Below are 13405 nucleotides of genomic sequence, written 5' to 3'. Positions count from 1 at the left end.
AGAGTGCTAACCATATATAAATATCTCCCCAAGCATCAATCTCTCACCTGAAAGACACCTTATATTTCGAAGAAAGAAAATTCATGTTTTAACGCCTTCTGCAAGCCAAGTTCTCTGCTATTATCGGTGTTACTGTTGCAGTTAGTAGCTTACCAGTAATTCTGATTGAATACTATATTGCAGATGCTCTCATGGCTTTCAGCATACATCCTGTGACTCTTGACGACAAATTATCTGCACTAAATTGGTTTTTGCGTGGTAAAAATTATGTCGTGGTTATCATATGCACATTCAGTCGTTTCCGCACCTTTCTCGCGATAACTAACATGAAATTTGTTTCTGGCGGTACTTAGCGCAGTTTTTCATGGCGCCAAACTGTCAAAGGTAATTCTTGTAAAATAAATCACCGTGCAGCCACAGGACTCATCAGTTGATTTTACTCGTTCACTCCATTAATGCAGAGCAGTTATTGCCAAAAAATGCCATTCCCTAAAGCAGCTGATTCCTAATAGAGAGTATGCAGCAAAGTATCATGCACATCTTTCTAATTTTTTACAATATCGCACTGCAATCATCTTTCAATGCGAGCAGGTAGATCATAAAGGTTGTCTGGGGAGCTGGGCCACGTGTACAATGCCTAAGGCCGCGCGCATGGGAATGTGACAACTTCTCTGATTCATCAGCCATCTCTTGAGCCGCGAAAGCATATCAGCGAAACGATACGTTTAGAGCTTCAGTATATTATAAAGCTTCTTTTTTTTGCGAAGTTTATTGCCTCAGGGCATAAAAGGAATGTTATGATGGGTGAAGGGTGTGGTCAAATAAATGAAAAAAGGTTGGCTGATACAATGAAATCGAGGAGTGAACGATGATGCGGTCCCAGTGTCCAAACAGCATATGACTGCGGATTATGGGGGGAGAGGCCAGCTGCCACCAGGCGCCGGATCCGCGTTGGCTTCAACGCTGGACAATCCCACAGTAGGTGATGGATGTCAGCTTCTATATTTCTAGACGTGCAGATGGGGCACCCAGGGTGTGGATATAAATACCGAAATTGTGGCCACTTTCGGATCACTGCTGGTGTTAGGGCCACCCCAAATCTAATCCTCCGAAGCTCCACCTCCTCTGTACGGGTTAGACCGTGGCGGAGGCTTACCGTACACGGAGGTATAAGAGCACGTGTACGGCGCCGGATGTGCTCCTTTCTTCTTAAAAGCCGGGTGGCATTGTCCAATTTTATGAGGTTTGGCGGTGTCGAGGTTGAGTTTGAAAGGCGGGTCGCAGAATCCACTTGGCTTTGAGCACTTAAAAGGTCACGCGGGGTACATTCAATGCGAATTGAATTTGGTATACGAGTTGCTAGACTGTGTATGTTCTGGCAGATTTCCGGGCTACTACTAACGCGTCTAAGTAGCTTTGTCACCTGGAGGGCATCTGTAAGTATGATAATACGGGCCGTGGGAAGCATGGGAATGGCGGTCACAGAGCGAAGTGCCTCTTGCACTGCAAGGAGTTCCGCACAAAAAGAAGATGAAGGTTCCGGTAATGAAATGTTGACGTCTTGTTCAATGAAGATTTGCTAGGACAGTAAACTGCTGTTATCACTTCACAGGCTTTGATGCTTGCGTCGACGTAAATTAGAATGGAACCATGTGGCAAGCGGGCGTCTTGTTCCATAATTCGGTCGCGAAGTGACGACGCCGTTTCCTGTGTTCTTGGTCGGCGTAAATCAGTTGGCTTGTTATATCGCTCAGCTGTACAAAACGCCAAGGAGGAAGAACTGGCAGTGGCGGTGGTAGTAGCGAATGTGTCGAAGCATAAGCCTTCAGAGCGCACGTTGCGTGAGAGAGTGTGGCCTTAAGCTTGCGTGCATCACGTCGTTGCTGCACCAGTTCATCTATTGTGTTTAGTTGTGCGTTTTCTTGGAGCGCCACGATTGGTGTAATGCGAGGGAGGCAGGTGATGACCCTCATTGCCTCTCGATTTATAGCCTCAAGTCGATCCCATTGTGCCCTTGTCAAATGTTGAAATTGGGCTTGATAAACAAGGCGCGGTTGCACAACTGCCCGCACCAACTCTCTCGCAACATCTGAGCGAGCGCCGCCCATTTTTGGAGCAATGCGTCTAATCAGACCCAGTGTCTGTAACGCCTGTTTTTTAGCGCCAGACAGCCATGTAGTTCCAGTTCCTGACTCATGAATTGTTAAGCCCAATATTTTTACTGTTGAACTTTCCTGAAGTGGGGTTCCGGATAGATGTAGACAAATAGGTGTTGCCGACAGTTGACGGCGGCCCCAGCGGTTGGCGACTGATATGAACGTAGTTTTACTGGCGGAAAGTTTAAGGCCAATGGAAGATGCATATGTGCACGTAATATCTAAAGCTGATTGCAGGGCCGGTGATTGAGTCATTAGGTCGTTGTGTGTGCTCCACACCGTGATGTCATCAGCGTATATTAATAATTTAACATCAAAAATTTCATGTAACCGCCATGCAAGTGAGATAATCGCAATATTAAATAATGTTGGTGACAACACAGATCCCTGGGGTACGCCGCGAAGAGGGACATATTATCCTATGGCCTCGCTACTGAGGCGTATTGCAAATTTTCTACTTTCAAGGAAATATTTTACAAAATTGCATACTCTAAGTGGTAAATGGAGCATGTCAATATGGTACTAAAATAAGGCTGCATTTATAAAGCGCTATGGCGTGTGAGTAACTAAAATGTATTACAGTACCCTGTTCGTGCGAAGGCTCTTGCGCCGAAAGGGTTTTTGTACTTGTTATTAAACACAAACCATGCTTTGGACAAAATTTCATATTTAACTTCGCTAAGTACCGGGCAAACTGCCATTACCTTGCGAGTACCAATTCGTTCTAATAAACTTTTTTATCCAAACTATATCAGATTGGGACAAGCTACTGAATGACGTCATTCAGCCTCTGAGCATAATTGAAGCTTACACCTTGAGCAGCGAATAACTGTCGTTTCAACTCTTTTTACTGTCCTATAATTTGCAGTTATTTCGATGCTTTTTTCTGCTCCCTCCGTAAACTTCTCAGTGTCAAGACTATTGTATCAGTTTTGCGTGCTCCATACTTCATTCATTTCATGAACTCCTTGAAAACAGGCCAGCATAAGATGGGGAAAGTTGTGGCGAAGAAGTTCCCGTGAAGACTGCTGCGCAACAAAGTTACACGGTCTTGCACTTCAGGCCGGTTTTTTAGCGCAGCCTAACGCTGAAGTCAACACGCTTAATGCTTAATGTAGCACGCTGTACCTCAGTCGAATAATCTCGACTCACAAGCCGAAGGGTAGTGCGCCTGATATGCAACCGAATAGTCACAGTTTCGATTCATCCCCTTGACTAGCCATTCTATTCATACGTCTCACCACGACTTCCATAGCACCGCCATGATGTTTCTGTTACGCTGACCCCGCTTCTACTGCCAAGCGGGAATTTAAGATATGTCATTAAAAAGACTACAAAAAGCTATTTGCAAACATAAAAAACTTACGCGAAAATCGGTATCGCAGCAGTTTTCTAAAGAACCTAATACTTTTTAGGCTAGGTTATTGTTCGTTAGAGACATCTGCGGTCAAAAATATCGGGTCGTCTCTCCGCCCTCAATTCAATGACGGCGGTGCTGAATAAAAACTTTTAAAGAAACAGGTAACAGTAGCTCCACGTCACTCCTCGAACCGCTCGCGTCACTTACCCGAGCCCATTTAGAACGCAAGCACACCCTGAAATCCACTTAGGCCAACGTAGTGTGATCGGCTTCGAAAGCCGAGTGAGTTGCTGCCTTCATCGGTTGACAGAAGTAGCCAAAACCCCTATATCTCGCTTTTTATACGTTGTAGCTTTATCCAAATGTTTGTAATGTGAGGAGAATACAGCCAAAAACCAGCACAGAAAGTTGTCACAACAGCACATTTTTAAAAATATAGCTTTGATTCCCTTTGCAAACAAATAGCCAAAAGGCATGCATACCGTGTTCACAGGGAGCGAAGCCCAACGCAAATTTCCTGGTATCTAATTAAAGCTATTTTATATCAGGCAGATAATCAGCTTTTAGTACCTCTGAGTTTCGACACGCTGTGAATAAACGTATTGGGCAAACAAATTGAAAGGCAGCGACTTTTTAGACACCCCTCATTGTACAGCCTAATAGGATAATGCCATTTGCCGTGAAAAACATTATAACATCTAGTTCTCAAAATAATAAGGGCTTCTTAGCTAATACCTGGGTGAAAATTGTAGTAATGGTAGAAATTAAAATTTCTGCTGTTACTCAAGTGGTGAGTGTAACGTCTACACGTATTTCAAGTGCTGTACTTAACAATGCGGCAAAGTTTATACGAATAGGCATCCACACTGCATGCCGAATCTTTGCAGGGAAGTTAAAGGACGCATCATTAGCAGTAAGAGTCGTTTATCACAAAATAATTGTAGCGTCTGAATACTGTTTGTAATGAAACTGACGAGAGTCGAAATGGAAGAAACATTTATTTTCCTCACGGCCGACAAATAAGAACATGGTTTTAGAAGAAAATAGGATATGGTAATATATTATAGCTTTTCCCATACTACCAAGAAAAAAACTAGAGCTAAGATAGGGGCTAGTTTGATCTCACCGCGCATGGGTACCACGCGGACGTTGCCGGAACAACCATAATCGGGTACGCAGGAGAGAGGATAAAAAACCTAGATTAAAACGGGATATCCAATTCTCGAGGCAGATACAGAGAAGTGGACTAGTGATGCTTCCATCACAATTTTGAAAGCCGAAATTTACTTTATCGAGAATGGTTAGAAGGGCGGCAACATGCGCGCAAAAAACAGGTGTTCCATTTTCATTAAGCAGTTGTGAGTCCGCGCTCTCCTAGACGTGTTTCCTTTCTTACGTTTGTTCGATTGTTAGGGTGTCGTAGCGAGGTGAGAACCAACCAGAAAAAGAAAAGAGTGAAGCGAAACACAAGAAAATTTATGTAATTGTACACTTGATCTTTTTTCGAAACTTGTGCACAGCGCCTTTGCTAACCTAAACACACAAAAATGTCGCTAAAGGTTCTGAAGTTCTTTGTCTACGCGACAAGCACACAATGTAAACTAATTTCACAGCAGGAATGATTCTAGGCTGCGAAATGTAGCAGACTTCGGGCACGGCACGCCACTGATTGCCAGTATCGCCAATGTCCGAATGACTTACAGTGTGTTTCACACAGATTTACTACGAGTACAGCAGGTGCGGGTGGCAGTATTGGTGAAACTTAATTGTCAGGTAAATATAGAAGACTGGCGACGTGGAGCTTAAATTTAATCTTTTGGCAAAATGTTGAAAAGAAAAGCCACTTTTGCAAACATCCTAGCAAGACTGGGGGATAGGCATGCTATTCAAGTAAGTAAAAATAAAACAACTGTGCTGTTTTCATGATACAAAGTTCGCATTAAGGATTAAGGCGAAATCGTTTTATTGTAAGCACCAGCGTCCATTGTATGAACATAGGAAGCTTGGAAAACGCACCATTAGAGGAGGAAATACTGACTATTATTCTGAAATATTTAAAAAGACTAGTGCTTTGAAATAAGTACTTTCCAGATACTTCAAAATAAATCGAACGATATTGTTTTAGCTTAATTCTTTTATTGTACCGAATGAAAATGCATGACAGTAGTGCGTGCTTACAATATAAGTGCCACGTTTCGACATAATGAGGTCTTTTTTATAATCAGTGGCATAATACATTTACCTTTGCGATCTCATTACCTTAAACTTTTTTGTAAACACATGTTAATTGCATCACTTTAAACCCAGCGGTAGTCTTTAGCACACACGCTGCAATTCGTGCCTAACACTAATTTCATTAAAGATGTTATTGTATGCCTTCTAGAATCATCCACAACTTCAATATACCACATTTGTTTGGCCTATCGATCGCGAAGCTCTAACAGATTCTCTCAAATTATGTCTGAGATTGACACGAGTTATTTCTGCCTTCGTTAAACGAACTAATAAAAAACATCCAGCACCTCTGTCATAAAAGTGTACTTGGGTCTACTGCTATTATCAAATCGACAAAGCTGCCTTCAGTCTTTATCTTGTTCTCAAGGAAAATACACCACCGTAAATAAAACTTGCATTTGCGTTCGCCCTAATTGGAGTCAAAAGAAAATTGTTTCTCTTTCAAGCATATCTGTATAACTTAGCTAGACGCATCTCTCAGCACCACGGAGAACCATGACAGAAAAAGAAAACAATTACCGGCCCGCAACAATTTTTTGCTTCAGTAGTGTTCGATATTTCGGTTTGGTTGCTCATTTTATTCTCGTTTTGCCCAGTATTGCATGTTATATATTTTCCTCCTTGTCGCTTCATAGAAATTACGTTTTGAACCTCTTTTTCTTTTTTTGGTGTGGGAAAAGCGGAAGACCAAGCTGTCAAGCCCCAGCCTGGAAGATAGGCGTAGGCTTGTCAAATGGTCTAGGAAAGTGTCTGGTACACCGCTTCCTAGACTGTCGAGACTGCACCTAAGGTCTATATTTCATGTATACCCTGAATATACGTTCCGTTTTTTTTTCCGTGTGCTGAATTCTATTTCGAAGTTTTTTCCGGGCTTTGGGAAGAGTTGTTCTGAAAACCCTTTTCTCGAAATTATATGTTTTGATGACCCTTTCCGTAAGTGGTATACATTTATATCGTGAGCGTACGAAAGTAAATATAAAACAATACTCAACCTTAAATTAACGACAAGAACGCATGCTGGAAAAATCGAGTTTCAATATTTCTGTGCCAGCTAAGGCTTAAGACATTAAGAAAAATGAACAGGCCCAATTATTAGGAAAGGCGAGCCCTAAAAGAACGAATTGGTAGTGGAATCGAATCTTATCGCGGGCATCGTTTAAACCAAAGTTTAGCGATGGGTGAAAGCGGTCTTTTCACATATTTAGACAATATGCGTTAACGAGACCATTCGCATGGGTTCTATTCAAAGTGGCCTTACGGAAAACTCATGTAGAACCGTATCCATCACCACGGCTTGGCATTGTCGGATTTCGCGGCGCCGGGGATAGCATATCAAGATATAATTATTGATTATGAGCTGCTCCCTTATTGATTCAACAAGAACAATGGCCGTTTCATAATGCTACTGGCGCAGCAATAAAATTTGTATAAGATAAGTATCCATGGGATTTATGTAGGGTATGTCTGCAGCTTCAGACAATGGCCATGCTTTCGTACCGTCAAGAATGAAACACAGTAAAACTGCCTGAGCATTCATAAATGCATGCTGTAATTTCATACGGAACAGATCCTACGCCAATTGAGTGTTTCACATACAGCTTGGCAATAAACTTTCACTTATACATTTGCTCTTATATGACACTTTATGCTGGGCGTAAATCTAGTAAGATGGCTGGAAGAAAACAGAATATTGAAATCCATTCGCAGAAGAATCCTATGACAAAAGATAACGCAAACATTGCAGGAAATGGCACTTAGAAAAACGCTACATAGGTTGCAATGGCATATCGGTCCTGAACATTTCATCGCTCAGCACAACGAGCGTACAGATCGAAGGAGCAGCGGTCTCTGCATGCAGACACCACGTGGACTACTTCTCATATGAGCAGTTAAAGTGAAGACAGCAGCATATGAATCTCATAGAAATATATGAACCTTGGTTTCATCCAAACCACTTTTGGCCCGCTGCAGTAATACAGTGCTTACAGCACTACTGCTGTGCCCAAGGATGTGGGATTGAATTTTGGCCGTGGAGCCCTTTTTTGATGGAGGCGAAACGCTAGGCGCTCATGTTCTGTGCGATGTCGCACAACGTTGATGAACCCAAGCTATTGAAAATTCCGCACCCCTTCACTACGGTGACTCTAAACGGTTGAGTCTCTAAGTGGTTGAAAACGTATAAACAAACCAAACTTTTCCAGTTTACATTTGGACGAAACAAAAAACATTGTTTCACCGTTGCTTCTGTAAACTGGGTGGTAGTGAAAGGCCATTATGTTGGACATTCAGCCAAATGCGACATAAACTCACATATGACCTAATTCATTGCCCAATCATAAGTACTAACCCAAATATAAATTTTTGCTACACTTCTCACACTGCAGTTGTTAAATATACAACTAGCAAATCAAAGGTTGTCCGTAAAATGTAATGGCAGAAACTTCGAATAACCTGTTCCAGCCTTGCTTGTTGAGCAGTGTGAGGAGACATGACAAGCCCTTCGAAACTTATGAAAATGCTCTATTTTAATTAAGGCATACATGGCTTCGTGGGGAAGACAATATGTGAGCCCTTATGGAGAAAACACTGCATCCGTAAGGAAAAAAAAACGCATTATTTGATCCGGTGCAAACAAGGCTGTTTGCAGCAAGATGTTCCGTCTAGCCTGGCTGCATGATAATCTTGAGTTTCTGTCCTTCTTAATATACTGTTTTGCTATCTTCGGTAAATATGTAGCGGTAAATGGTAAACCGCTTGAAGGTACGACGCCTTAAGCAGCGTGATAAGTGCAAGAATGCTCAAGTTTATTGCCAGCACAGCACAGGTGCACACGCGTTGTCCATACTGTGCATCAGTGATGTGCATCGGCGCTCATAAGGTCAGGACACATGTCCGATAAATCTTCCCTTGGGAACAACTAGGGCACTTGATTGAAATGTTCGTCATAGCGTAACTTCTTTGGGTGCCTTCTCACTGGGGCGTTGATGGGATGCTCGGCGGAGAATCGCCGCCCCTTGGTGGTAGCGTCAATCCCTCGCCGTTTTGTGAAGTCACTCCAGAGGCTTGCGCAATTCGTTCAACTCCGCTCGTAGGCTGCTCTGTACGGGAATGGGAACCGTGCAAATTTCCTCGTCATCGCTTTCACTACTGCTATATCGTTCCTTTGTCCCAATTAGATGTCGGCGATTTCACCGCAACACACGATGATCTTCGGTTTGTAAAAAGTATGATCCTGCAGGGCTTTCAACAATGACCATCGCCTTGCTTTCCAGCCCGCAGCATCCTGAAACCGCACCGTTGCGCCTTTGTTTTCTCACTTTGCTCCTGGGCACCCTGTCAAAGTCGAGAAGCTACGAAGTAGCCTTTTCTTAACGAGCTCACCCAGAGAATGGCCATCTTCAAGTGGTGTAGAGAGATGCGCTAAAAGACCAATCCAGAAGTTCTTCCGTGCCTCGACGGTCTTTCAGGTGCGCCTCACTGTCTGCACACCCAGAGGCAAAATATTTTGTTTTTTTTTAAAGCCTCACCATATTATATGTCTGCACACCCTTTTCAGTCAAGCCTTTGGACTGCTTACAATGGAGACTAGAGGTTATATGATGGAAGTCGTACGTTTTGTCAAATAGGGCAAATTTGTGGCTCGAAAAATGGGGTCCATTATCTGTACAGACTTCCACTGGTACATGATACGTGGCGGACATGGCGCTTAAGACTTCAGTTGTGGTTTCCATTGTTGTGGCTTTCTGCCTCACACCCTCGGGAAGATTGGAACAGGCACCATACGCAACCACGTACGACTTGCCCGCACATGAAAAAATATTTCTCCAACCTCGTACCAAGTACATTTCGGAACTGGTCGCATTAGAAGTGGTTCCTGTGGCTGTCACTACTCGTATTTTCTGCAAGTTGCCCAGCTTTCTATACAGGTAGCGATGTCGTCATTCAGACCAGGCCAAAATAGAAGTTTTCGCGCTGTTTCCTTAAACTGTTGCAAAACTAGACGTGACAAGCGTAACTCACCGCACACTCTTCAGTATTTCAACTTCCGCACTCCTCAGTGAAACTATATTAACTGCAGAGAGTTCTTTGGGAAATGTCGCTCTGCAGGCAGCCGCCCCGTTGTGTTTCAGCCATCGTGTTTTTAGGGTGACCATGTAGTCCAAGGACTGCACCGCATGGACATCAACAACAATTTAGTCTTCACTCTGATCCACTCTTGACCATGTCAGCGAGAAGGAGCTGCTTTACTGCTCGACAAATTCGTGTTTTATTAAATGCAAGGAAAATCTTGCACTCGCGGTGCCTTGTCAACAATTTCATTTCCCGCTATCATCCCCAGCTGCTTCTGGTCAGTTTTAATATGTACCTTTCTTCCGTACACAAACTCGTGCAGCCTTTCGAAGTCAAAAGAAATTCCAAGCGTTTCTTTTTCACTTTTTTGCATAGTTATTCTCGGCTAGCTTTAGGACGAGATGCATATCTTACAGGCCTACATTTACCGTTGGAACCTTGCAGTAACGCTGCACCAACACAATCATTTGATGTGTCGCAACTAATCTTAGTTTGTCGGTGCGGATCAAAGATTGTAAGAAGGGGGACGGTGGTAAAGATTTTCCACTCCAAAGCGTAATTTTTGGTCCATTGTAACTCTGATTGAGATTTGACAAGCTCACGTAAAAGCGTTGTTCACTCGGACAATCGTGGCACATATTTACCGAAATAGTTAACCACACCGAATATCATCTGCAGGTCATCCTTGGACGTTGTTGATCGCATTTTCACCAAGCTTTTCGTCAGCTTTGGGGCAGGCGATATTTCGGTTCGGCCTATGACATCGACAAGAAATGTGACTTTTTTCAACCTAAAATTGCATTTCTGGGCGTATAAGTTAGGCCTGCTTTCTCAGTAGCTGTAACACTGCTATCAATTGCTCATCGTGTTTTTGATGTGAAAGAAACTCTACGCTACATCTAAACGATTTCGCAGGGCCCCGGAGAGCCCCAATTCCGCATGCGCGAGGAGCGAGTGGCGTCACGCGGATCACAGCTGGAGAGCCGCATCAGAGCCGCTGCCGACTCCTCCGCTGCGCGGGAGACTAAGAGGTGCCGCCACAGCAGCTGCGCATGCGCCAAGAAGGAGTGACATCACACGGTGCACAACTGGCGTGCCGAGGCCACCGCCGACTCCTCCGTGGTGTCTCTTGAGGCAGAATTGCGAAAGCCTACCCCTACCCTTCGTCTCCTATTATTTGCTTATCATTGCCTCTTAACGGCGTTCGTTGCAGTGCTTTATATATTTATAATTAGTTTACAGAAAAGGAAAGGCGCCGTATGTGTCACACTTTCTCCGTCAAGTGTGTTTGGACGATACAGCATCAGCTGGAGTAGGTAGGTCACCGCCACTTGCGGCGGGGGCTAGCCTGCCACCAAACTTTTATCTGTTGTAGGCCGTCATTGCACCCGCCACCGCTTCAGTGTTGGACGGCGGCCGTTGCGGTGGAGCGCGTCTTTCGCTCCCTCTTCTTTTATTGCGAAAGCAACACTAAGATCACTTTTGCCCCGCCGGTGTGGTGCAGTGGTAAGACGCCCGACTACTGCGCCGGAGTACCCGGGTTCGAACCCGACCTCGGCGGCTGCGTTTCGATGAAGGCGAAACGAAGAGGCGTCCGTGTGCTGTGCGATGTCAGAGCACGTTAAAGATCCCCAGGCTGTTGAAATTACTCCGTAGCCCTCCACTACGGCTCCTCTTTCTCCCTTTCCACTTTCACTCCCACCTTCCTCCCTTCCCTTACGGCACGGTTGCGGTGTCCACAAAAAAACAAGTGAGACAGTTACCGCGCCTTTCCCTTCCTATAAATAAATCAGTGTAAGATCACTTTTCAGCCGTTCGCGTAACGCGTCGGTGCACATGAAATGACCTTTTGCGTAACCCCGTGTGACGGCACGCCGAAGAGCTGGGCGACCAACTTGAGCCGTTCGCGAGGGGCAGTGGTGCCCATGAAGCGGCGGCCTAACTCCCGGTCTCTCCACGAGGAGCGCCACAGGTGTTGTGACGTAACGCCGAAGAGCTGGGCGACCAAATTGAGCCATTCGCGAGGGGCGGCGGCGCACATGAAGCGGCGGCCTAACTCCCGGTCTCTCCACGAGGAGTGCGTGGTGATCTACATCTGGGCGAGGCTATAGTCACACCCCATGCTCCTAAAGTTAAGAATTACGGGGCTGCATCCGCTGTTGCTGCTGGGGGTGCAACATTGGAAAGCGTAGGAGGTAGTCTACCAACAAGTGGAACCGGTGCAGTATCGGGGAATGCGCTGATTCCTGCTGGTGTAAAGAATGCCGTTACGGCCGGTGCTGGAGCGGCAGTGGTACATTCTGTCAAAACCTCACCCACAACCAGGTACATCGTTGCAGCCACGACACTCCTTGCCTGGCTACTATTTATACATAGAATATCCAGGTAGCACCTTGTAATAACGATTGTGACCATATATATAGCCAGAGTGATTACTCATAGCCGTAGTTCACCACAGTATCGCCACCAGCTACACATTAGCTGAACCTGGGCTTAGCCATGGGTATTGCTTTCGCAACCTTCCGGGCTTAACCAAGCTAAGCCTCTGCCAATTTTTTCTTTCTTCTCTATTTTCTCTTCTGTCCGCACGAGGCAGCGGAGGTGGCTCAGCTACAGAGCCAGCAGCAGGCCCGTGCATTTTCTTTTCATTCTTCCTTCAGCCACAACAACAACTCCTGCGTTTCATGGACGCGTTCAAGACTCATCCGGAATGCTGACGGCGCGCCACACTGCTGCGCTCCGTTTGGCCTCAGCGGCTGTCACGCTGTGCGGGCAACCCCTCTCTGTGGAAAGCGCGCCGCGTTCATTATACCTCTCCTTCAAGCCACACTACCATAGTGCCCCGCCGGGGTGGCGCAGTGGTTACGGCGCTCGACTACTGTGCCCAAGAACGCCGGACCGAATCCCGGCCTCGGCGGCCGCTTTTCGATGCAGACAAAAAGCAACGTGCCCGTGTGCTGTGCAATGTCAGTGCACGTTAAAGAACCCCAGGTGGTCGAAATTTCCGGAGGCCTTCACTACGGCGTCTCTCATAGCCTGAGTCGCTTTGGGAATGAATTTGCATAGTTAGATGTACGATATGACAAGTGCTTAACTTTAAATGGATGGTCGCGGCGGTCAAAAACGGAAGAAGGAGAAGAAAAAAAGTCATTATGAAGCATTGGATGATGATACAGTTTATGAAAAAGTGATAAACTTGCAAGTTTACGACGGAGACATAGATCCTGAAGATCGGCGCGATTCTTAAAGGGTGTGATGCTTGTATGACGTGAATAATCAGAGAAGATAAAAACGAACTGCGCGATTCTGCAATCATTCGATGGTATTTATTAAGTATACTTGGTGAGGGTCCCAAATAGCCGATGCAAATTCAATTTTATCCCGAATAAGAGTGGTGTAAGCACGTAATCGGAGGTGAGAGGGAGCATGCTTAAGTTATGTTTTAAGAGACCTTAAGACCGATTAGCGGATGCAAGAATAAGGTTAATATAGTGGTTCTATGTTAGATCTGAAAGAAGGTGAAGACCAAATAAGACACTATACATCAACATTAAATGACTCGGACTGGCACTCACCTCATTCA

The sequence above is a fragment of the Amblyomma maculatum genome, chromosome 2, assembly GCF_055883805.1.
Source record: "Amblyomma maculatum isolate TAMU_Amacu chromosome 2, ASM5588380v1, whole genome shotgun sequence".
In the NCBI taxonomy this organism is placed as follows: Eukaryota; Metazoa; Arthropoda; class Arachnida; order Ixodida; family Ixodidae; genus Amblyomma; species Amblyomma maculatum.
The sequence above is the reverse complement of the archived record's forward strand: the minus strand, read 5'-3'. Positions refer to the sequence as shown.